At 29.7% G+C, this 25,349-nt stretch overlaps 10 non-coding genes across 10 annotated transcripts; all 10 read left to right on the top strand.

Moving 5' to 3' along the window:
- The first annotated feature begins 255 nt into the window (after positions 1–255).
- On the top strand, positions 256–339 carry TRNAL-CAA (transfer RNA leucine (anticodon CAA)). Its single transcript has one exon. It is a non-coding gene; the product is annotated as a tRNA-Leu (tRNA).
- Positions 340–2,482: 2,143 nt separating this feature from the next.
- Positions 2,483–2,566, top strand: TRNAL-CAA (transfer RNA leucine (anticodon CAA)). Its single transcript has one exon. It is a non-coding gene; the product is annotated as a tRNA-Leu (tRNA).
- Positions 2,567–4,782: 2,216 nt separating this feature from the next.
- Positions 4,783–4,866, top strand: TRNAL-CAA (transfer RNA leucine (anticodon CAA)). The gene has a single exon. It is a non-coding gene; the product is annotated as a tRNA-Leu (tRNA).
- A 2,216-nt stretch (positions 4,867–7,082) lies between these two features.
- On the top strand, positions 7,083–7,166 carry TRNAL-CAA (transfer RNA leucine (anticodon CAA)). Its single transcript has one exon. It is a non-coding gene; the product is annotated as a tRNA-Leu (tRNA).
- Positions 7,167–9,383: 2,217 nt separating this feature from the next.
- TRNAL-CAA (transfer RNA leucine (anticodon CAA)) lies at positions 9,384–9,466 on the top strand. The gene has a single exon. It is a non-coding gene; the product is annotated as a tRNA-Leu (tRNA).
- A 2,216-nt stretch (positions 9,467–11,682) lies between these two features.
- TRNAL-CAA (transfer RNA leucine (anticodon CAA)) lies at positions 11,683–11,766 on the top strand. Its single transcript has one exon. It is a non-coding gene; the product is annotated as a tRNA-Leu (tRNA).
- A 6,433-nt stretch (positions 11,767–18,199) lies between these two features.
- TRNAL-CAA (transfer RNA leucine (anticodon CAA)) lies at positions 18,200–18,283 on the top strand. Its single transcript has one exon. It is a non-coding gene; the product is annotated as a tRNA-Leu (tRNA).
- A 2,054-nt stretch (positions 18,284–20,337) lies between these two features.
- Positions 20,338–20,421, top strand: TRNAL-CAA (transfer RNA leucine (anticodon CAA)). Its single transcript has one exon. It is a non-coding gene; the product is annotated as a tRNA-Leu (tRNA).
- A 2,054-nt stretch (positions 20,422–22,475) lies between these two features.
- Positions 22,476–22,559, top strand: TRNAL-CAA (transfer RNA leucine (anticodon CAA)). Its single transcript has one exon. It is a non-coding gene; the product is annotated as a tRNA-Leu (tRNA).
- A 2,054-nt stretch (positions 22,560–24,613) lies between these two features.
- Positions 24,614–24,697, top strand: TRNAL-CAA (transfer RNA leucine (anticodon CAA)). Its single transcript has one exon. It is a non-coding gene; the product is annotated as a tRNA-Leu (tRNA).
- Positions 24,698–25,349: the final 652 nt, after the last annotated feature.

Genomic DNA, 25,349 nt, shown 5'->3' with positions numbered 1-25,349 from the left:
TCGTCAAGATAGATTTTTGTAAGAGTACTTAACTCAATTACTTTAAAAAAGATAAGAGGTTAGTAAATTTTCTTTCAAAATGAAAAAATAAAATGCGATGGTAGTGGAGTTATGGTAAAAACAAATTACCAAGCATAACATGATCACTACTAAGTAAACAATGTTGTTAAAAAGTTATAATCCTGAATGTGGATTCATTTTCTCGAAATCAGTGTTTAGTGATATATTAAGATAGTGTGACAAAGGATTGCTAAAGTCAGGATGGCCGAGTGGTCTAAGGCGCCAGACTCAAGTTCTGGTCTTCGTGAGAGGGTGGGGGTTCAAATCCCACTTCTGACATAAGAACCGCTCACTACAAATACAAAATCAAGAATTAATCGAAACCAACAAAATTGGACATGATCAAGATGATTCAAACCAATATATATAGAGAGAGATAAATCGAGCCAGATGAAATTAAACAAACTAGAAATCCAAATCATACCAGAGAGGGAAAATGAAGGGTATACATGACCATTTCCTTAACCATTGGTCAGAGAGTCAATTGAAGTTGTATTTGATTCAATCTGGACATTTGAGCACACAAAATGAGAAACAATATATAGCGAACAAATTAGTAATACAACGGAAGAATTGTTTTTCTTCAATGAAAATCAAACCAAACACATGCCTAAACTTTTGGGGAATCAATAATGAAAGCGATGAGTAATTAAAGGAGGAGAATTAAACAAACTATAATTTCATGTCAATAACTTTGGCTTGATGCTTTTTCTTTCACATTTCACTAAATATATAGTAGTTAAACCTTTTGCGGCTAATAACTACCAATTAAGGGGAATAAGTGAATTCTTTGATTTGTATCTAATTTATCAAATCTATTCTACGAAAGAGGATAAATATATTTAAGGGGAATAAACCAATTTTCTATCTGTCTCTAATTTGTCTTACCTAGATTGAGAAAGATGATAAAACAATTAGACAGTGATATTATTTCTTGATAGGAAACTGATACCATCATTAAAGGTATAAATAAACGTAATAAAAGTAAGTGTCATTTAAGATAAAATTTTCATCTAATTGTTTTCATGTTTCTTTATTTTAATGGGGAATAAACAACATAATTTATAACTGATAAAGACGTTGAATGACAAATTATTTTTTCAAGTGATGTCATGTGTTCCGACACTAGTATCTGATTAAAAAAATTTAATATCTCCATATTTTTGTTCTAAACTTTTAAGAAATTATGTTTTTTGCATCATATATTTTTGGATATGGCTAGACTAAACATGACTAGTAGTTTTCGTAGGCTTGTTGTTGAACAATTTTTTCTTGTACTCCATAACTATTTTTGTCTTATTGATGTACATAAGTGATGGTACCAAAGAAGTGACGATTGCAATATCTTCACTTCCATTTCCTTTAAAATCATCTATATTGCGATCAATTAAACCATATTTCAGACACAATAATAGTAGTCTACTTATGGTAAATCAATGAAAACAACAATATCTTTGTGGTTTACTATGTTGTTAACCTACTTGAGAAAAATAATTTTTCAATAATTTATTCTCTTATTTGAAATTATTTAGAGCCACAAAATAACATATTTCATAATCGGTTTTTGGACTTAAGATATAAATTTTCTATTGGTGCGATTGAATTCATCGAAGGATTAAATTGGCACAAAAGCTCGTGCCACACGATTTTTTTTTGAGGTAGATACATCAATAGTTAAGTTCAAAAACATGGCCTCGGGTCATCTTAAATGTTATATTAATGTGTCATTTTCATCAATATTCTAATTTTCTTATAAAAGGTATGTGAATCTGAGAGGATTAAGGTCATTTTTATGCATGAAAAAATAAATGACTCTCCACTCTTAGTGAAGTAGGATGAAGCTCTTAGCTTGTTATCAGTAATAAAATGAGTGAAACATTTGGATTTGGGTGTGGTTGGGTTTGAATTATATTCCATAAAGGTAGTTGACTCTTTTGTTATCAACAAAACTATAATATTGAGTTTGACATGATTATTAGTAGTTATCGTTTTCTTCTTAATAATATATACATGAAAGACCAAGGTAGAGTATCCTCGGAAGTAAGCCATTGACGTACCTCATTCTTTTTGTAAGAGTAGGAGAATTTCAACTTAGTTTTCATATTTTGATTGGTATTTCTACATGTATCCAAAATACTGTTGTGAATGAAAATGTATAAACATGTTTTCGTCAAGATAGATTTTTGTAAGAGTACTTAACTCAATTACTTTAAAAAAGATAAGAGGTTAGTAAATTTTCTTCTAAAATGAAAAAATAAAATGCGATGGTAGTGGAGTTATGGTAAAAACAAATTACCAAGCATAACATGATCACTACTAAGTAAACAATGTTGTTAAAAAGTTATAATCCTGCATGTGGATTCATTATCTCGAAATCAGTGTTTAGTGATATATTAAGATAGTGTGACGAAGAATTGCTAAAGTCAGGATGGCCGAGTGGTCTAAGGCGCCAGACTCAAGTTCTGGTCTTCGTGAGAGGGCGTGGGTTCAAATCCCACTTCTGACATTTTATGATATAAGTGGCACAACAATATACTAAATAAAGTAGCACTTTTGTTTTATGAGAATCACCAAAGGCATAAGAACCGCTCACTACAAATACAAAATCAAGAATTAATCGAAACCAACAAAATTGGACATGATCAAGATGATTCAAACCAATATATATAGAGAGAGATAAATCGAGCCAGATGAAATAAAACAAACTAGAAATCCAAATCATACCAGAGAGGGAAAATGAAGGGTATACATGACCATTTCCTTAACCATTGGTCAGAGAGTCAATTGAAGTTGTATTTGATTCAATCTGGATATTTGAGCACACAAAATGAGAAACAATATATAGCGAACAAATTAGTAATACAACGGAAGAATTGTTTTTCTTCAATGAAAATCAAACCAAACACATGCCTAAACTTTTGGGGAATCAATAATGAAAGCGATGAGTAATTAAAGGAGGAGAATTAAACAAACTATAATTTCATGTCAATAACTTTGGCTTGATGCTTTTTCTTTCACATTTCACTAAATATATAGTAGTTAAACCTTTTGCGGCTAATAACTACCAATTAAGGGGAATAAGTGAATTCTTTGATTTGTATCTAATTTATCAAATCTATTCTACGAAAGAGGATAAATATATTTAAGGGGAATAAACCAATTTTCTATCTGTCTCTAATTTGTCTTACCTAGATTGAGAAAGATGATAAAACAATTAGACAGTGATATTATTTCTTGATAGGAAACTGATACCATCATTAAAGGTATAAATAAACGTAATAAAAGTAAGTGTCATTTAAGATAAAATTTTCATCTAATTGTTTTCATGTTTCTTTATTTTAATGGGGAATAAACAACATAATTTATAACTGATAAAGACGTTGAATGACAAATTATTTTTTCAAGTGATGTCATGTGTTCCGACACTAGTATCTGATTAAAAAAATTTAATATCTCCATATTTTTGTGCTAAACTTTTAAGAAATTATGTTTTTTGCATCATATATTTTTGGATATGGCTAGACTAAACATGACTAGTAGTTTTCGTAGGCTTGTTGTTGAACAATTTTTTCTTGTACTCCATAACTATTTTTGTCTTATTGATGTACATAAGTGATGGTACCAAAGAAGTGACGATTGCAATATCTTCACTTCCATTTCCTTTAAAATCATCTATATTGCGATCAATTAAACCATATTTCAGACACAATAATAGTAGTCTACTTATGGTAAATCAATGAAAACAACAATATCTTTGTGGTTTACTATGTTGTTAACCTACTTGAGAAAAATAATTTTTCAATAATTTATTCTCTTATTTGAAATTATTTAGAGCCACAAAATAACATATTTCATAATCGGTTTTTGGACTTAAGATATAAATTTTCTATTGGTGCGATTGAATTCATCGAAGGATTAAATTGGCACAAAAGCTCGTGCCACACGATTTTTTTTTGAGGTAGATACATCAATAGTTAAGTTCAAAAACATGGCCTCGGGTCATCTTAAATGTTATATTAATGTGTCATTTTCATCAATATTCTAATTTTCTTATAAAAGGTATGTGAATCTGAGAGGATTAAGGTCATTTTTATGCATGAAAAAATAAATGACTCTCCACTCTTAGTGAAGTAGGATGAAGCTCTTAGCTTGTTATCAGTAATAAAATGAGTGAAACATTTGGATTTGGGTGTGGTTGGGTTTGAATTATATTCCATAAAGGTAGTTGACTCTTTTGTTATCAACAAAACTATAATATTGAGTTTGACATGATTATTAGTAGTTATCGTTTTCTTCTTAATAATATATACATGAAAGACCAAGGTAGAGTATCCTCGGAAGTAAGCCATTGACGTACCTCATTCTTTTTGTAAGAGTAGGAGAATTTCAACTTAGTTTTCATATTTTGATTGGTATTTCTACATGTATCCAAAATACTGTTGTGAATGAAAATGTATAAACATGTTTTCGTCAAGATAGATTTTTGTAAGAGTACTTAACTCAATTACTTTAAAAAAGATAAGAGGTTAGTAAATTTTCTTCTAAAATGAAAAAATAAAATGCGATGGTAGTGGAGTTATGGTAAAAACAAATTACCAAGCATAACATGATCACTACTAAGTAAACAATGTTGTTAAAAAGTTATAATCCTGCATGTGGATTCATTATCTCGAAATCAGTGTTTAGTGATATATTAAGATAGTGTGACGAAGAATTGCTAAAGTCAGGATGGCCGAGTGGTCTAAGGCGCCAGACTCAAGTTCTGGTCTTCGTGAGAGGGCGTGGGTTCAAATCCCACTTCTGACATTTTATGATATAAGTGGCACAACAATATACTAAATAAAGTAGCACTTTTGTTTTATGAGAATCACCAAAGGCATAAGAACCGCTCACTACAAATACAAAATCAAGAATTAATCGAAACCAACAAAATTGGACATGATCAAGATGATTCAAACCAATATATATAGAGAGAGATAAATCGAGCCAGATGAAATAAAACAAACTAGAAATCCAAATCATACCAGAGAGGGAAAATGAAGGGTATACATGACCATTTCCTTAACCATTGGTCAGAGAGTCAATTGAAGTTGTATTTGATTCAATCTGGATATTTGAGCACACAAAATGAGAAACAATATATAGCGAACAAATTAGTAATACAACGGAAGAATTGTTTTTCTTCAATGAAAATCAAACCAAACACATGCCTAAACTTTTGGGGAATCAATAATGAAAGCGATGAGTAATTAAAGGAGGAGAATTAAACAAACTATAATTTCATGTCAATAACTTTGGCTTGATGCTTTTTCTTTCACATTTCACTAAATATATAGTAGTTAAACCTTTTGCGGCTAATAACTACCAATTAAGGGGAATAAGTGAATTCTTTGATTTGTATCTAATTTATCAAATCTATTCTACGAAAGAGGATAAATATATTTAAGGGGAATAAACCAATTTTCTATCTGTCTCTAATTTGTCTTACCTAGATTGAGAAAGATGATAAAACAATTAGACAGTGATATTATTTCTTGATAGGAAACTGATACCATCATTAAAGGTATAAATAAACGTAATAAAAGTAAGTGTCATTTAAGATAAAATTTTCATCTAATTGTTTTCATGTTTCTTTATTTTAATGGGGAATAAACAACATAATTTATAACTGATAAAGACGTTGAATGACAAATTATTTTTTCAAGTGATGTCATGTGTTCCGACACTAGTATCTGATTAAAAAAATTTAATATCTCCATATTTTTGTGCTAAACTTTTAAGAAATTATGTTTTTTGCATCATATATTTTTGGATATGGCTAGACTAAACATGACTAGTAGTTTTCGTAGGCTTGTTGTTGAACAATTTTTTCTTGTACTCCATAACTATTTTTGTCTTATTGATGTACATAAGTGATGGTACCAAAGAAGTGACGATTGCAATATCTTCACTTCCATTTCCTTTAAAATCATCTATATTGCGATCAATTAAACCATATTTCAGACACAATAATAGTAGTCTACTTATGGTAAATCAATGAAAACAACAATATCTTTGTGGTTTACTATGTTGTTAACCTACTTGAGAAAAATAATTTTTCAATAATTTATTCTCTTATTTGAAATTATTTAGAGCCACAAAATAACATATTTCATAATCGGTTTTTGGACTTAAGATATAAATTTTCTATTGGTGCGATTGAATTCATCGAAGGATTAAATTGGCACAAAAGCTCGTGCCACACGATTTTTTTTTGAGGTAGATACATCAATAGTTAAGTTCAAAAACATGGCCTCGGGTCATCTTAAATGTTATATTAATGTGTCATTTTCATCAATATTCTAATTTTCTTATAAAAGGTATGTGAATCTGAGAGGATTAAGGTCATTTTTATGCATGAAAAAATAAATGACTCTCCACTCTTAGTGAAGTAGGATGAAGCTCTTAGCTTGTTATCAGTAATAAAATGAGTGAAACATTTGGATTTGGGTGTAGTTGGGTTTGAATTATATTCCATAAAGGTAGTTGACTCTTTTGTTATCAACAAAACTATAATATTGAGTTTGACATGATTATTAGTAGTTATCGTTTTCTTCTTAATAATATATACATGAAAGACCAAGGTAGAGTATCCTCGGAAGTAAGCCATTGACGTACCTCATTCTTTTTGTAAGAGTAGGAGAATTTCAACTTAGTTTTCATATTTTGATTGGTATTTCTACATGTATCCAAAATACTGTTGTGAATGAAAATGTATAAACATGTTTTCGTCAAGATAGATTTTTGTAAGAGTACTTAACTCAATTACTTTAAAAAAGATAAGAGGTTAGTAAATTTTCTTCTAAAATGAAAAAATAAAATGCGATGGTAGTGGAGTTATGGTAAAAACAAATTACCAAGCATAACATGATCACTACTAAGTAAACAATGTTGTTAAAAAGTTATAATCCTGCATGTGGATTCATTATCTCGAAATCAGTGTTTAGTGATATATTAAGATAGTGTGACGAAGAATTGCTAAAGTCAGGATGGCCGAGTGGTCTAAGGCGCCAGACTCAAGTTCTGGTCTTCGTGAGAGGGCGTGGGTTCAAATCCCACTTCTGACATTTTATGATATAAGTGGCACAACAATATACTAAATAAAGTAGCACTTTTGTTTTATGAGAATCACCAAAGGCATAAGAACCGCTCACTACAAATACAAAATCAAGAATTAATCGAAACCAACAAAATTGGACATGATCAAGATGATTCAAACCAATATATATAGAGAGAGATAAATCGAGCCAGATGAAATAAAACAAACTAGAAATCCAAATCATACCAGAGAGGGAAAATGAAGGGTATACATGACCATTTCCTTAACCATTGGTCAGAGAGTCAATTGAAGTTGTATTTGATTCAATCTGGATATTTGAGCACACAAAATGAGAAACAATATATAGCGAACAAATTAGTAATACAACGGAAGAATTGTTTTTCTTCAATGAAAATCAAACCAAACACATGCCTAAACTTTTGGGGAATCAATAATGAAAGCGATGAGTAATTAAAGGAGGAGAATTAAACAAACTATAATTTCATGTCAATAACTTTGGCTTGATGCTTTTTCTTTCACATTTCACTAAATATATAGTAGTTAAACCTTTTGCGGCTAATAACTACCAATTAAGGGGAATAAGTGAATTCTTTGATTTGTATCTAATTTATCAAATCTATTCTACGAAAGAGGATAAATATATTTAAGGGGAATAAACCAATTTTCTATCTGTCTCTAATTTGTCTTACCTAGATTGAGAAAGATGATAAAACAATTAGACAGTGATATTATTTCTTGATAGGAAACTGATACCATCATTAAAGGTATAAATAAACGTAATAAAAGTAAGTGTCATTTAAGATAAAATTTTCATCTAATTGTTTTGATGTTTCTTTATTTTAATGGGGAATAAACAACATAATTTATAACTGATAAAGACGTTGAATGACAAATTATTTTTTCAAGTGATGTCATGTGTTCCGACACTAGTATCTGATTAAAAAAATTTAATATCTCCATATTTTTGTGCTAAACTTTTAAGAAATTATGTTTTTTGCATCATATATTTTTGGATATGGCTAGACTAAACATGACTAGTAGTTTTCGTAGGCTTGTTGTTGAACAATTTTTTCTTGTACTCCATAACTATTTTTGTCTTATTGATGTACATAAGTGATGGTACCAAAGAAGTGACGATTGCAATATCTTCACTTCCATTTCCTTTAAAATCATCTATATTGCGATCAATTAAACCATATTTCAGACACAATAATAGTAGTCTACTTATGGTAAATCAATGAAAACAACAATATCTTTGTGGTTTACTATGTTGTTAACCTACTTGAGAAAAATAATTTTTCAATAATTTATTCTCTTATTTGAAATTATTTAGAGCCACAAAATAACATATTTCATAATTGGTTTTTGGACTTAAGATATAAATTTTCTATTGGTGCGATTGAATTCATCGAAGGATTAAATTGGCACAAAAGCTCGTGCCACACGATTTTTTTTTTGAGGTAGATACATCAATAGTTAAGTTCAAAAACATGGCCTCGGGTCATCTTAAATGTTATATTAATGTGTCATTTTCATCAATATTCTAATTTTCTTATAAAAGGTATGTGAATCTGAGAGGATTAAGGTCATTTTTATGCATGAAAAAATAAATGACTCTCCACTCTTAGTGAAGTAGGATGAAGCTCTTAGCTTGTTATCAGTAATAAAATGAGTGAAACATTTGGATTTGGGTGTGGTTGGGTTTGAATTATATTCCATAAAGGTAGTTGACTCTTTTGTTATCAACAAAACTATAATATTGAGTTTGACATGATTATTAGTAGTTATCGTTTTCTTCTTAATAATATATACATGAAAGACCAAGGTAGAGTATCCTCGGAAGTAAGCCATTGACGTACCTCATTCTTTTTGTAAGAGTAGGAGAATTTCAACTTAGTTTTCATATTTTGATTGGTATTTCTACATGTATCCAAAATACTGTTGTGAATGAAAATGTATAAACATGTTTTCGTCAAGATAGATTTTTGTAAGAGTACTTAACTCAATTACTTTAAAAAAGATAAGAGGTTAGTAAATTTTCTTCTAAAATGAAAAAATAAAATGCGATGGTAGTGGAGTTATGGTAAAAACAAATTACCAAGCATAACATGATCACTACTAAGTAAACAATGTTGTTAAAAAGTTATAATCCTGCATGTGGATTCATTTTCTCGAAATCAGTGTTTAGTGATATATTAAGATAGTGTGACGAAGAATTGCTAAAGTCAGGATGGCCGAGTGGTCTAAGGTGCCAGACTCAAGTTCTGGTCTTCGTGAGAGGGCGTGGGTTCAATCCCACTTCTGACATTTTATGATATAAGTGGCACAACAATATACTAAATAAAGTAGCACTTTTGTTTTATGAGAATCACCAAAGGCATAAGAACCGCTCACTACAAATACAAAATCAAGAATTAATCGAAACCAACAAAATTGGACATGATCATGATGATTCAAACCAATATATATAGAGAGAGATAAATCGAGCCAGATGAAATAAAACAAACTAGAAATCCAAATCATACCAGAGAGGGAAAATGAAGGGTATACATGACCATTTCCTTAACCATTGGTCAGAGAGTCAATTGAAGTTGTATTTGATTCATTCTGGATATTTGAGCACACAAAATGAGAAACAATATATAGCGAACAAATTAGTAATACAACGGAAGAATTGTTTTTCTTCAATGAAAATCAAACCAAACACATGCCTAAACTTTTGGGGAATCAATAATGAAAGCGATGAGTAATTAAAGGAGGAGAATTAAACAAACTATAATTTCATGTCAATAACTTTGGCTTGATGCTTTTTCTTTCACATTTCACTAAATATATAGTAGTTAAACCTTTTGCGGCTAATAACTACCAATTAAGGGGAATAAGTGAATTCTTTGATTTGTATCTAATTTATCAAATCTATTCTACGAAAGAGGATAAATATATTTAAGGGGAATAAACCAATTTTCTATCTGTCTCTAATTTGTCTTACCTAGATTGAGAAAGATGATAAAACAATTAGACAGTGATATTATTTCTTGATAGGAAACTGATACCATCATTAAAGGTATAAATAAACGTAATAAAAGTAAGTGTCATTTAAGATAAAATTTTCATCTAATTGTTTTCATGTTTCTTTATTTTAATGGGGAATAAACAACATAATTTATAACTGATAAAGACGTTGAATGACAAATTATTTTTTCAAGTGATGTCATGTGTTCCGACACTAGTATCTGATTAAAAAAATTTAATATCTCCATATTTTTGTTCTAAACTTTTAAGAAATTATGTTTTTTGCATCATATATTTTTGGATATGGCTAGACTAAACATGACTAGTAGTTTTCGTAGGCTTGTTGTTGAACAATTTTTTCTTGTACTCCATAACTATTTTTGTCTTATTGATGTACATAAGTGATGGTACCAAAGAAGTGATGATTACAATATCTTCACTTCCATTTCCTTTAAAATCATCTATATTGCGATCAATTAAACCATATTTCAGACACAATAATAGTAGTCTACTTATGGTAAATCAATGAAAACAACAATATCTTTGTGGTTTACTATGTTGTTAACCTACTTGAGAAAAATAATTTTTCAATAATTTATTCTCTTATTTGAAATTATTTAGAGCCACAAAATAACATATTTCATAACCGGTTTTTGGACTTAAGATATAAATTTTCTATTGGTGCGATTGAATTCATCAAAGGATTAAATTGGCACAAAAGCTCGTGCCACACGATTTTTTTTTGAGGTAGATACATCAATAGTTAAGTTCAAAAACATGGCCTCGGGTCATCTTAAATGTTATATTAATGTGTCATTTTCATCAATATTCTAATTTTCTTATAAAAGGTATGTGAATCTGAGAGGATTAAGGTCATTTTTATGCATGAAAAAATAAATGACTCTCCACTCTTAGTGAAGTAGGATGAAGCTCTTAGCTTGTTATCAGTAATAAAATGAGTGAAACATTTGGATTTGGGTGTGGTTGGGTTTGAATTATATTCCATAAAGGTAGTTGACTCTTTTGTTATCAACAAAACTATAATATTGAGTTTGACCTGATTATTAGTAGTTATCGTTTTCTTCTTAATAATATATACATGAAAGACCAAGGTGGAGTATCCTCGGAAGTAAGCCATTGACGTACCTCATTCTTTTTGTAAGAGTAGGAGAATTTCAACTTAGTTTTCATATTTTGATTGGTATTTCTACATGTATCCAAAATACTGTTGTGAATGAAAATGTATAAACATGTTTTCGTCAAGATAGATTTTTGTAAGAGTACTTAACTCAATTACTTTAAAAAAGATAAGAGGTTAGTAAGTTTTCTTCTAAAATGAAAAAATAAAATGCGATGGTAGTGGAGTTATGGTAAAAACAAATTACCAAGCATAACATGATCACTACTAAGTAACCAATGTTGTTAAAAAGTTATAATCCTGCATGTGGATTCATTTTCTCGAAATCAGTGTTTAGTGATATATTAAGATAGTGTGACAAAGGATTGCTAAAGTCAGGATGGCCGAGTGGTCTAAGGCGCCAGACTCAAGTTCTGGTCTTCGTTAGAGGGCGTGGGTTCAAATCCCACTTTTGACATTTTATACTAAATAAAGTGCTCCCTTAACCCATGGTCAGAGAGTCAATTGAAGTTGTATTTGATTCAATCTGGATATTTGAACTCCCTAAACCTTTTGCGGCTAATAACTACCAATTAAGGGGAATAAGTGAATTCTTTGATTTGTATCTAATTTATCAAATCTATTCCACGAAAGAGGATAAATATATTTAAGGGGAATAAACCAATTTTCTATCTGTCTCTAATTTGTCTTACCTAGATTGAGAAAGATGATAAAACAATTAGACAGTGATATTATTTCTTGATAGGAAACTGATACCATCATTAAAGGTATAAATAAACGTAATAAAAGTAAGTGTCATTTAAGATAAAATTTTCATCTAATTGTTTTCATGTTTCTTTATTTTAATGGGGAATAAACAACATAATTTATAACTGATAAAGACGTTGAAAGACAAATTATTTTTTCAAGTGATGTCATGAGTTCCGACCCTAGTATCTGATTAAAAAAATTTAATATCTCCATATTTTTGTTCTAAACTTTTAAGAAATTATGTTGTTTGCATCATATATTTTTGGATATGGCTAGACTAAACATGAGTAGTAGTTTTCGTAGGCTTGTTGTTGAACAATTTTTTCTTGTACTCCATAACTATTTTTGTCTTATTGATGTACATAAATGATGGTACCAAAGAAGTGATGATTACAATATCTTCACTTCCATTTCCTTTAAAATCATCTATATTGCGATCAATTAAACCATATTTCAGACACAATAATAGTAGTCTACTTATGGTAAATCAATGAAAACAACAATATCTTTGTGGTTTACTATGTTGTTAACCTACTTGAGAAAAATAATTTTTCAATAATTTATTCTCTTATTTGAAATTATTTAGAGCCACAAAATAACATATTTCATAATCGGTTTTTGGACTTAAGATATAAATTTTCTATTGGTGCGATTGAATTCGTCGAAGGATTAAATTGGCACAAAAGCTCGTGCCACACGATTTTTTTTTGAGGTAGATACATCAATAGTTAAGTTCAAAAACATGGCCTCGGGTCATCTTAAATGTTATATTAATGTGTCATTTTCATCAATATTCTAATTTTCTTATAAAAGGTATGTGAATCTGAGAGGATTGAGGTCATTTTTATGCATGAAAAAATAAATGACTCTCCACTCTTAGTGAAGTAGGATGAAGCTCTTAGCTTGTTATCAGTAATAAAATGAGTGAAACATTTGGATTTGGGTGTGGTTGAGTTTGAATTATATTCCATAAAGGTAGTTGACTCTTTTGTTATCAACAAAACTATAATATTGAGTTTGACATGATTATTAGTAGTTATCGTTTTCTTCTTAATAATATATACATGAAAGACCAAGGTAGAGTATCCTCGGAAGTAAGCCATTGACGTACCTCATTCTTTTTGTAAGAGTAGGAGAATTTCAACTTAGTTTTCATATTTTGATTGGTATTTCTACATGTATCCAAAATACTGTTGTGAATGAAAATGTATAAACATGTTTTCGTCAAGATAGATTTTTGTAAGAGTACTTAACTCAATTACTTTAAAAAAGATAAGAGGTTAGTAAATTTTCTTCTAAAATGAAAAAATAAAATGCGATGGTAGTGGAGTTATGGTAAAAACAAATTACCAAGCATAACATGATCACTACTAAGTAAACAATGTTGTTAAAAAGTTATAATCCTGCATGTGGATTCATTTTCTCGAAATCAGTGTTTAGTGATATATTAAGATAGTGTGACAAAGAATTGCTAAAGTTAGGATGGCCGAGTGGTCTAAGGCGCCAGACTCAAGTTCTGGTCTTCGTGAGAGGGTGGGGGTTCAAATCTCACTTCTGACATTTTATGATATAAGTGGCACAACAATATACTAAATAAAGTACCACTTTTGTTTTATGAGAATCACCAAAGGCATAAGAATCGCTCACTACAAATACAAAATCAAGAATTAATCGAAACCAACAAAATCGAACATGATCAAGATGATTCAAACCAATATATATAGAGAGAGATAAATCGAGCCAACCAATATATATAGAGAGAAATAAATCGAGCCAGATGAAATAAAACAAACTAGAAATCCAAATCATACCAGAGAGGGAAAATGAAGGGTATACATGACCATTTCCTTAACCATTGGTCAGAGAGTCAATTGAAGTTGTATTTGATTCAATCTGGATATTTGAGCACACAAAATGAGAAACAATATATAGCGAACAAATTAGTAATACAACGGAAGAATTGTTTTTCTTCAATGAAAATCAAACCAAACACATGCCTAAACTTTTGGGGAATCAATAATGAAAGCGATGAGTAATTAAAGGAGGAGAATTAAACAAACTATAATTTCATGTCAATAACTTTGGCTTGATGCTTTTTCTTTCACATTTCACTAAATATATAGTAGTTAAACCTTTTGCGGCTAATAACTACCAATTAAGGGGAATAAGTGAATTCTTTGATTTGTATCTAATTTATCAAATCTATTCTACGAAAGAGGATAAATATATTTAAGGGGAATAAACCAATTTTCTATCTGTCTCTAATTTGTCTTACCTAGATTGAGAAAGATGATAAAACAATTAGACAGTGATATTATTTCTTGATAGGAAACTGATACCATCATTAAAGGTATAAATAAACGTAATAAAAGTAAGTGTCATTTAAGATAAAATTTTCATCTAATTGTTTTCATGTTTCTTTATTTTAATGGGGAATAAACAACATAATTTATAACTGATAAAGACGTTGAATGACAAATTATTTTTTCAAGTGATGTCATGTGTTCCGACACTAGTATCTGATTAAAAAAATTTAATATCTCCATATTTTTGTGCTAAACTTTTAAGAAATTATGTTTTTTGCATCATATATTTTTGGATATGGCTAGACTAAACATGACTAGTAGTTTTCGTAGGCTTGTTGTTGAACAATTTTTTCTTGTACTCCATAACTATTTTTGTCTTATTGATGTACATAAGTGATGGTACCAAAGAAGTGATGATTACAATATCTTCACTTCCATTTCCTTTAAAATCATCTATATTGCGATCAATTAAACCATATTTCAGACACAATAATAGTAGTCTACTTATGGTAAATCAATGAAAACAACAATATCTTTGTGGTTTACTATGTTGTTAACCTACTTGAGAAAAATAATTTTTCAATAATTTATTCTCTTATTTGAAATTATTTAGAGCCACAAAATAACATATTTCATAACCGGTTTTTGGACTTAAGGTATAAATTTTCTATTGGTGCGATTGAATTCATCGAAGGATTAAATTGGCACAAAAGCTCGTGCCACACGATTTTTTTTGAGGTAGATACATCAATAGTTAAGTTCAAAAACATGGCCTCGGGTCATCTTAAATGTTATATTAATGTGTCATTTTCATCAATATTCTAATTTTCTTATAAAAGGTATGTGAATCTGAGAGGATTAAGGTCATTTTTATGCATGAAAAAATAAATGACTCTCCACTCTTAGTGAAGTAGGATGAAGCTCTTAGCTTGTTATCAGTAATAAAATGAGTGAAACATTTGGATTTGGGTGTGGTTGGGTTTGAATTATATTCCATAAAGGTAGTTGACTCTTTTGTTATCAACAAAACTATAATACTGAGTTTGACATGATTATTAGTAGTTATCGTTTTCTTCTTAATAATATATACATGAAAGACCAAGGTAGAGTGTCCTCGGAAGTAAGCCATTGACGTACCTCATTCTTTTTGTAAGAGTAGGAGAATTTCAACTTAGTTTTCATATTTTGATTGGTATTTCTACATGTATCCAAAATACTGTTGTGAACGAAAATGTATAAACATGTTTTCGTCAAGATAGATTTTTGTAAGAGTACTTAACTCAATTACTTTAAAAAAGATAAGAGGTTAGTAAATTTTCTTCTAAAATGAAAAAATAAAATGCGATGGTAGTGGAGTTATGGTAAAAACAAATTACCAAGCATAACATGATCACTACTAAGTAAACAATGTTGTTAAAAAGTTATAATCCTGCATGTGGATTCATTTTCTCGAAATCAGTGTTTAGTGATATATTAAGATAGTGTGACAAAGAATTGCTAAAGTTAGGATGGCCGAGTGGTTTAAGGCGCCAGACTCAAGTTCTGGTCTTCGTGAGAGGGTGGGGGTTCAAATCTCACTTCTGACATTTTATGATATAAGTGGCACAACAATATACTAAATAAAGTAGCACTTTTGTTTTATGAGAATCACCAAAGGCATAAGAATCGCTCACTACAAATACAAAATCAAGAATTAATCGAAACTAACAAAATCGGACATGATCAAGATGATTCAAACCAATATATATAGAGAGAGATAAATCGAGCCAACCAATATATATAGAGAGAAATAAATCGAGCCAGATGAAATAAAACAAACTAGAAATCCAAATCATACCAGAGAGGGAAAATGAAGGGTATACATGACCATTTCCTTAACCATTGGTCAGAGAGTCAATTGAAGTTGTATTTGATTCAATCTGGATATTTGAGCACACAAAATAAGAAACAATATATAGCGAACAAATTAGTAATACAACGGAAGAATTGTTTTTCTTCAATGAAAATCAAACCAAACACATGCCTAAACTTTTGGGGAATCAATAATGAAAGCGATGAGTAATTAAAGGAGGAGAATTAAACAAACTATAATTTCATGTCAATAACTTTGGCTTGATGCTTTTTCTTTCACATTTCACTAAATATATAGTAGTTAAACCTTTTGCGGCTAATAACTACCAATTAAGGGGAATAAGTGAATTCTTTGATTTGTATCTAATTTATCAAATCTATTCTACGAAGAGGATAAATATATTTAAGGGGAATAAACCAATTTTCTATCTGTCTCTAATTTGTCTTACCTAGATTGAGAAAGATGATAAAACAATTAGACAGTGATATTATTTCTTGATAGGAAACTGATACCATCATTAAAGGTATAAATAAACGTAATAAAAGTAAGTGTCATTTAAGATAAAATTTTCATCTAATTGTTTTCATGTTTCTTTATTTTAATGGGGAATAAACAACATAATTTATAACTGATAAAGACGTTGAATGACAAATTATTTTTTCAAGTGATGTCATGTGTTCCGACACTAGTATCTGATTAAAAAAATTTAATATCTCCATATTTTTGTGCTAAACTTTTAAGAAATTATGTTGTTTGCATCATATATTTTTGGATATGGCTAGACTAAACATGACTAGTAGTTTTCGTAGGCTTGTTGTTGAACAATTTTTTCTTGTACTCCATAACTATTTTTGTCTTATTGATGTACATAAGTGATGGTACCAAAGAAGTGATGATTACAATATCTTCACTTCCATTTCCTTTAAAATCATCTATATTGCGATCAATTAAACCATATTTCAGACACAATAATAGTAGTCTACTTATGGTAAATCAATGAAAACAACAATATCTTTGTGGTTTACTATGTTGTTAACCTACTTGAGAAAAATAATTTTTCAATAATTTATTCTCTTATTTGAAATTATTTAGAGCCACAAAATAACATATTTCATAACCGGTTTTTGGACTTAAGGTATAAATTTTCTATTGGTGCGATTGAATTCATCGAAGGATTAAATTGGCACAAAAGCTCGTGCCACACGATTTTTTTTTGAGGTAGATACATCAATAGTTAAGTTCAAAAACATGGCCTCGGGTCATCTTAAATGTTTTATTAATGTGTCATTTTCATCAATATTCTAATTTTCTTATAAAAGGTATGTGAATCTGAGAGGATTAAGGTCATTTTTATGCATGAAAAAATAAATGACTCTCCACTCTTAGTGAAGTAGGATGAAGCTCTTAGCTTGTTATCAGTAATAAAATGAGTGAAACATTTGGATTTGGGTGTGGTTGGGTTTGAATTATATTCCATAAAGGTAGTTGACTCTTTTGTTATCAACAAAACTATAATACTGAGTTTGACATGATTATTAGTAGTTATCGTTTTCTTCTTAATAATATATACATGAAAGACCAAGGTAGAGTATCCTCGGAAGTAAGCCATTGACGTACCTCATTCTTTTTGTAAGAGTAGGAGAATTTCAACTTAGTTTTCATATTTTGATTGGTATTTCTACATGTATCCAAAATACTGTTGTGAACGAAAATGTATAAACATGTTTTCGTCAAGATAGATTTTTGTAAGAGTACTTAACTCAATTACTTTAAAAAAGATAAGAGGTTAGTAAATTTTCTTCTAAAATGAAAAAATAAAATGCGATGGTAGTGGAGTTATGGTAAAAACAAATTACCAAGCATAACATGATCACTACTAAGTAAACAATGTTGTTAAAAAGTTATAATTCTGCATGTGGATTCATTTTCTCGAAATCAGTGTTTAGTGATATATTAAGATAGTGTGACAAAGAATTGCTAAAGTCAGGATGGCCGAGTGGTCTAAGGCGCCAGACTCAAGTTCTGGTCTTCGTGAGAGGGTGGGGGTTCAAATCTCACTTCTGACATTTTATGATATAAGTGAGCCAGATGAAATAAAACAAACTAGAAATCCAAATCATACCAGAGAGGGAAAATGAAGGGTATACATGACCATTTCCTTAACCATTGGTCAGAGAGTCAATTGAAGTTGTATTTGATTCAATCTGGATATTTGAGCACACAAAATGAGAAACAATATATAGCAAACAAATTAGTAATACAACGGAAGAATTGTTTTTCTTCAATGAAAATCAAACCAAACACATGCCTAAACTTTTGGGGAATCAATAATGAAAGCGATGAGTAATTAAAGGAGGAGAATTAAACAAACTATAATTTCATGTCAATAACTTTGGCTTGATGCTTTTTCTTTCACATTTCACTAAATATATAGTAGTTAAACCTTTTGCGGCTAATAACTACCAATTAAGGGGAATAAGTGAATTCTTTGATTTGTATCTAATTTATCAAATCTATTCTACGAAAGAGGATAAATATATTTAAGGGGAATAAACCAATTTTCTATCTGTCTCTAATTTGTCTTACCTAGATTGAGAAAGATGATAAAACAATTAGACAGTGATATTATTTCTTGATAGGAAACTGATACCATCATTAAAGGTATAAATAAACGTAATAAAAGTAAGTGTCATTTAAGATAAAATTTTCATCTAATTGTTTTCATGTTTCTTTATTTTAATGGGGAATAAACAACATAATTTATAACTGATAAAGACGTTGAATGACAAATTATTTTTTCAAGTGATGTCATGTGTTCCGACACTAGTATCTGATTAAAAAAATTTAATATCTCCATATTTTTGTGCTAAACTTTTAAGAAATTATGTTTTTTGCATCATATATTTTTGGATATGGCTAGACTAAACATGACTAGTAGTTTTCGTAGGCTTGTTGTTGAACAATTTTTTCTTGTACTCCATAACTATTTTTGTCTTATTGATGTACATAAGTGATGGTACCAAAGAAGTGATGATTACAATATCTTCACTTCCATTTCCTTTAAAATCATCTATATTGCGATCAATTAAACCATATTTCAGACACAATAATAGTAGTCTACTTATGGTAAATCAATGAAAACAACAATATCTTTGTGGTTTACTATGTTGTTAACCTACTTGAGAAAAATAATTTTTCAATAATTTATTCTCTTATTTGAAATTATTTAGAGCCACAAAATAACATATTTCATAACCGGTTTTTGGACTTAAGGTATAAATTTTCTATTAGTGCGATTGAATTCATCGAAGGATTAAATTGGCACAAAAGCTCGTGCCACACGATTTTTTTTTGAGGTAGATACATCAATAGTTAAGTTCAAAAACATGGCCTCGGGTCATCTTAAATGTTATATTAATGTGTCATTTTCATCAATATTCTAATTTTCTTATAAAAGGTATGTGAATCTGAGAGGATTAAGGTCATTTTTATGCATGAAAAAATAAATGACTCTCCACTCTTAGTGAAGTAGGATGAAGCTCTTAGCTTGTTATCAGTAATAAAATGAGTGAAACATTTGGATTTGGGTGTGGTTGGGTTTGAATTATATTCCATAAAGGTAGTTGACTCTTTTGTTATCAACAAAACTATAATACTGAGTTTGACATGATTATTAGTAGTTATCGTTTTCTTCTTAATAATATATACATGAAAGACCAAGGTAGAGTATCCTCGGAAGTAAGCCATTGACGTACCTCATTCTTTTTGTAAGAGTAGGAGAATTTCAACTTAGTTTTCATATTTTGATTGGTATTTCTACATGTATCCAAAATACTGTTGTGAACGAAAATGTATAAACATGTTTTCGTCAAGATAGATTTTTGTAAGAGTACTTAACTCAATTACTTTAAAAAAGATAAGAGGTTAGTAAATTTTCTTCTAAAATGAAAAAATAAAATGCGATGGTAGTGGAGTTATGGTAAAAACAAATTACCAAGCATAACATGATCACTACTAAGTAAACAATGTTGTTAAAAAGTTATAATCCTGCATGTGGATTCATTTTCTCGAAATCAGTGTTTAGTGATATATTAAGATAGTGTGACAAAGAATTGCTAAAGTCAGGATGGCCGAGTGGTCTAAGGCGCCAGACTCAAGTTCTGGTCTTCGTGAGAGGGTGGGGGTTCAAATCTCACTTCTGACATTTTATGATATAAGTGAGCCAGATGAAATAAAACAAACTAGAAATCCAAATCATACCAGAGAGGGAAAATGAAGGGTATACATGACCATTTCCTTAACCATTGGTCAGAGAGTCAATTGAAGTTGTATTTGATTCAATCTGGATATTTGAGCACACAAAATGAGAAACAATATATAGCAAACAAATTAGTAATACAACGGAAGAATTGTTTTTCTTCAATGAAAATCAAACCAAACACATGCCTAAACTTTTGGGGAATCAATAATGAAAGCGATGAGTAATTAAAGGAGGAGAATTAAACAAACTATAATTTCATGTCAATAACTTTGGCTTGATGCTTTTTCTTTCACATTTCACTAAATATATAGTAGTTAAACCTTTTGCGGCTAATAACTACCAATTAAGGGGAATAAGTGAATTCTTTGATTTGTATCTAATTTATCAAATCTATTCTACGAAAGAGGATAAATATATTTAAGGGGAATAAACCAATTTTCTATCTGTCTCTAATTTGTCTTACCTAGATTGAGAAAGATGATAAAACAATTAGACAGTGATATTATTTCTTGATAGGAAACTGATACCATCATTAAAGGTATAAATAAACGTAATAAAAGTAAGTGTCATTTAAGATAAAATTTTCATCTAATTGTTTTCATGTTTCTTTATTTTAATGGGGAATAAACAACATAATTTATAACTGATAAAGACGTTGAATGACAAATTATTTTTTCAAGTGATGTCATGTGTTCCGACACTAGTATCTGATTAAAAAAATTTAATATCTCCATATTTTTGTGCTAAACTTTTAAGAAATTATGTTTTTTGCATCATATATTTTTGGATATGGCTAGACTAAACATGACTAGTAGTTTTCGTAGGCTTGTTGTTGAACAATTTTTTCTTGTACTCCATAACTATTTTTGTCTTATTGATGTACATAAGTGATGGTACCAAAGAAGTGATGATTACAATATCTTCACTTCCATTTCCTTTAAAATCATCTATATTGCGATCAATTAAACCATATTTCAGACACAATAATAGTAGTCTACTTATGGTAAATCAATGAAAACAACAATATCTTTGTGGTTTACTATGTTGTTAACCTACTTGAGAAAAATAATTTTTCAATAATTTATTCTCTTATTTGAAATTATTTAGAGCCACAAAATAACATATTTCATAACCGGTTTTTGGACTTAAGGTATAAATTTTCTATTAGTGCGATTGAATTCATCGAAGGATTAAATTGGCACAAAAGCTCGTGCCACACGATTTTTTTTTGAGGTAGATACATCAATAGTTAAGTTCAAAAACATGGCCTCGGGTCATCTTAAATGTTATATTAATGTGTCATTTTCATCAATATTCTAATTTTCTTATAAAAGGTATGTGAATCTGAGAGGATTAAGGTCATTTTTATGCATGAAAAAATAAATGACTCTCCACTCTTAGTGAAGTAGGATGAAGCTCTTAGCTTGTTATCAGTAATAAAATGAGTGAAACATTTGGATTTGGGTGTGGTTGGGTTTGAATTATATTCCATAAAGGTAGTTGACTCTTTTGTTATCAACAAAACTATAATACTGAGTTTGACATGATTATTAGTAGTTATCGTTTTCTTCTTAATAATATATACATGAAAGACCAAGGTAGAGTATCCTCGGAAGTAAGCCATTGACGTACCTCATTCTTTTTGTAAGAGTAGGAGAATTTCAACTTAGTTTTCATATTTTGATTGGTATTTCTACATGTATCCAAAATACTGTTGTGAACGAAAATGTATAAACATGTTTTCGTCAAGATAGATTTTTGTAAGAGTACTTAACTCAATTACTTTAAAAAAGATAAGAGGTTAGTAAATTTTCTTCTAAAATGAAAAAATAAAATGCGATGGTAGTGGAGTTATGGTAAAAACAAATTACCAAGCATAACATGATCACTACTAAGTAAACAATGTTGTTAAAAAGTTATAATCCTGCATGTGGATTCATTTTCTCGAAATCAGTGTTTAGTGATATATTAAGATAGTGTGACAAAGAATTGCTAAAGTCAGGATGGCCGAGTGGTCTAAGGCGCCAGACTCAAGTTCTGGTCTTCGTGAGAGGGTGGGGGTTCAAATCTCACTTCTGACATTTTATGATATAAGTGAGCCAGATGAAATAAAACAAACTAGAAATCCAAATCATACCAGAGAGGGAAAATGAAGGGTATACATGACCATTTCCTTAACCATTGGTCAGAGAGTCAATTGAAGTTGTATTTGATTCAATCTGGATATTTGAGCACACAAAATGAGAAACAATATATAGCAAACAAATTAGTAATACAACGGAAGAATTGTTTTTCTTCAATGAAAATCAAACCAAACACATGCCTAAACTTTTGGGGAATCAATAATGAAAGCGATGAGTAATTAAAGGAGGAGAATTAAACAAACTATAATTTCATGTCAATAACTTTGGCTTGATGCTTTTTCTTTCACATTTCACTAAATATATAGTAGTTAAACCTTTTGCGGCTAATAACTACCAATTAAGGGGAATAAGTGAATTCTTTGATTTGTATCTAATTTATCAAATCTATTCTACGAAAGAGGATAAATATATTTAAGGGGAATAAACCAATTTTCTATCTGTCTCTAATTTGTCTTACCTAGATTGAGAAAGATGATAAAACAATTAGACAGTGATATTATTTCTTGATAGGAAACTGATACCATCATTAAAGGTATAAATAAACGTAATAAAAGTAAGTGTCATTTAAGATAAAATTTTCATCTAATTGTTTTCATGTTTCTTTATTTTAATGGGGAATAAACAACATAATTTATAACTGATAAAGACGTTGAATGACAAATTATTTTTTCAAGTGATGTCATGTGTTCCGACACTAGTATCTGATTAAAAAAATTTAATATCTCCATATTTTTGTGCTAAACTTTTAAGAAATTATGTTTTTTGCATCATATATTTTTGGATATGGCTAGACTAAACATGACTAGTAGTTTTCGTAGGCTTGTTGTTGAACAATTTTTTCTTGTACTCCATAACTATTTTTGTCTTATTGATGTACATAAGTGATGGTACCAAAGAAGTGATGATTACAATATCTTCACTTCCATTTCCTTTAAAATCATCTATATTGCGATCAATTAAACCATATTTCAGACACAATAATAGTAGTCTACTTATGGTAAATCAATGAAAACAACAATATCTTTGTGGTTTACTATGTTGTTAACCTACTTGAGAAAAATAATTTTTCAATAATTTATTCTCTTATTTGAAATTATTTAGAGCCACAAAATAACATATTTCATAACCGGTTTTTGGACTTAAGGTATAAATTTTCTATTAGTGCGATTGAATTCATCGAAGGATTAAATTGGCACAAAAGCTCGTGCCACACGATTTTTTTTTGAGGTAGATACATCAATAGTTAAGTTCAAAAACATGGCCTCGGGTCATCTTAAATGTTATATTAATGTGTCATTTTCATCAATATTCTAATTTTCTTATAAAAGGTATGTGAATCTGAGAGGATTAAGGTCATTTTTATGCATGAAAAAATAAATGACTCTCCACTCTTAGTGAAGTAGGATGAAGCTCTTAGCTTGTTATCAGTAATAAAATGAGTGAAACATTTGGATTTGGGTGTGGTTGGGTTTGAATTATATTCCATAAAGGTAGTTGACTCTTTTGTTATCAACAAAACTATAATACTGAGTTTGACATGATTATTAGTAGTTATCGTTTTCTTCTTAATAATATATACATGAAAGACCAAGGTAGAGTATCCTCGGAAGTAAGCCATTGACGTACCTCATTCTTTTTGTAAGAGTAGGAGAATTTCAACTTAGTTTTCATATTTTGATTGGTATTTCTACATGTATCCAAAATACTGTTGTGAACGAAAATGTATAAACATGTTTTCGTCAAGATAGATTTTTGTAAGAGTACTTAACTCAATTACTTTAAAAAAGATAAGAGGTTAGTAAATTTTCTTCTAAAATGAAAAAATAAAATGCGATGGTAGTGGAGTTATGGTAAAAACAAATTACCAAGCATAACATGATCACTACTAAGTAAACAATGTTGTTAAAAAGTTATAATCCTGCATGTGGATTCATTTTCTCGAAATCAGTGTTTAGTGATATATTAAGATAGTGTGACAAAGAATTGCTAAAGTCAGGATGGCCGAGTGGTCTAAGGCGCCAGACTCAAGTTCTGGTCTTCGTGAGAGGGTGGGGGTTCAAATCTCACTTCTGACATTTTATGATATAAGTGAGCCAGATGAAATAAAACAAACTAGAAATCCAAATCATACCAGAGAGGGAAAATGAAGGGTATACATGACCATTTCCTTAACCATTGGTCAGAGAGTCAATTGAAATTGTATTTGATTCAATCTGGATATTTGAGCACACAAAATGAGAAACAATATATAGCAAACAAATTAGTAATACAACGGAAGAATTGTTTTTCTTCAATGAAAATCAAACCAAACACATGCCTAAACTTTTGGGGAATCAATAATGAAAGCGATGAGTAATTAAAGGAGGAGAATTAAACAAACTATAATTTCATGTCAATAACTTTGGCTTGATGCTTTTTCTTTCACATTTCACTAAATATATAGTAGTTAAACCTTTTGCGGCTAATAACTACCAATTAAGGGGAATAAGTGAATTCTTTGATTTGTATCTAATTTATCAAATCTATTCTACGAAAGAGGATAAATATATTTAAGGGGAATAAACCAATTTTCTATCTGTCTCTAATTTGTCTTACCTAGATTGAGAAAGATGATAAAACAATTAGACAGTGATATTATTTCTTGATAGGAAACTGATACCATCATTAAAGGTATAAATAAACGTAATAAAAGTAAGTGTCATTTAAGATAAAATTTTCATCTAATTG

This window comes from Lathyrus oleraceus, unplaced genomic scaffold, assembly GCF_024323335.1.
Source record: "Lathyrus oleraceus cultivar Zhongwan6 unplaced genomic scaffold, CAAS_Psat_ZW6_1.0 chrUn0188, whole genome shotgun sequence".
NCBI classification, from domain to species: Eukaryota; Viridiplantae; Streptophyta; class Magnoliopsida; order Fabales; family Fabaceae; genus Lathyrus; species Lathyrus oleraceus.
Note: the sequence above shows the minus strand (reverse complement) of the source record. Positions and strands in the feature narration are given on the sequence as shown.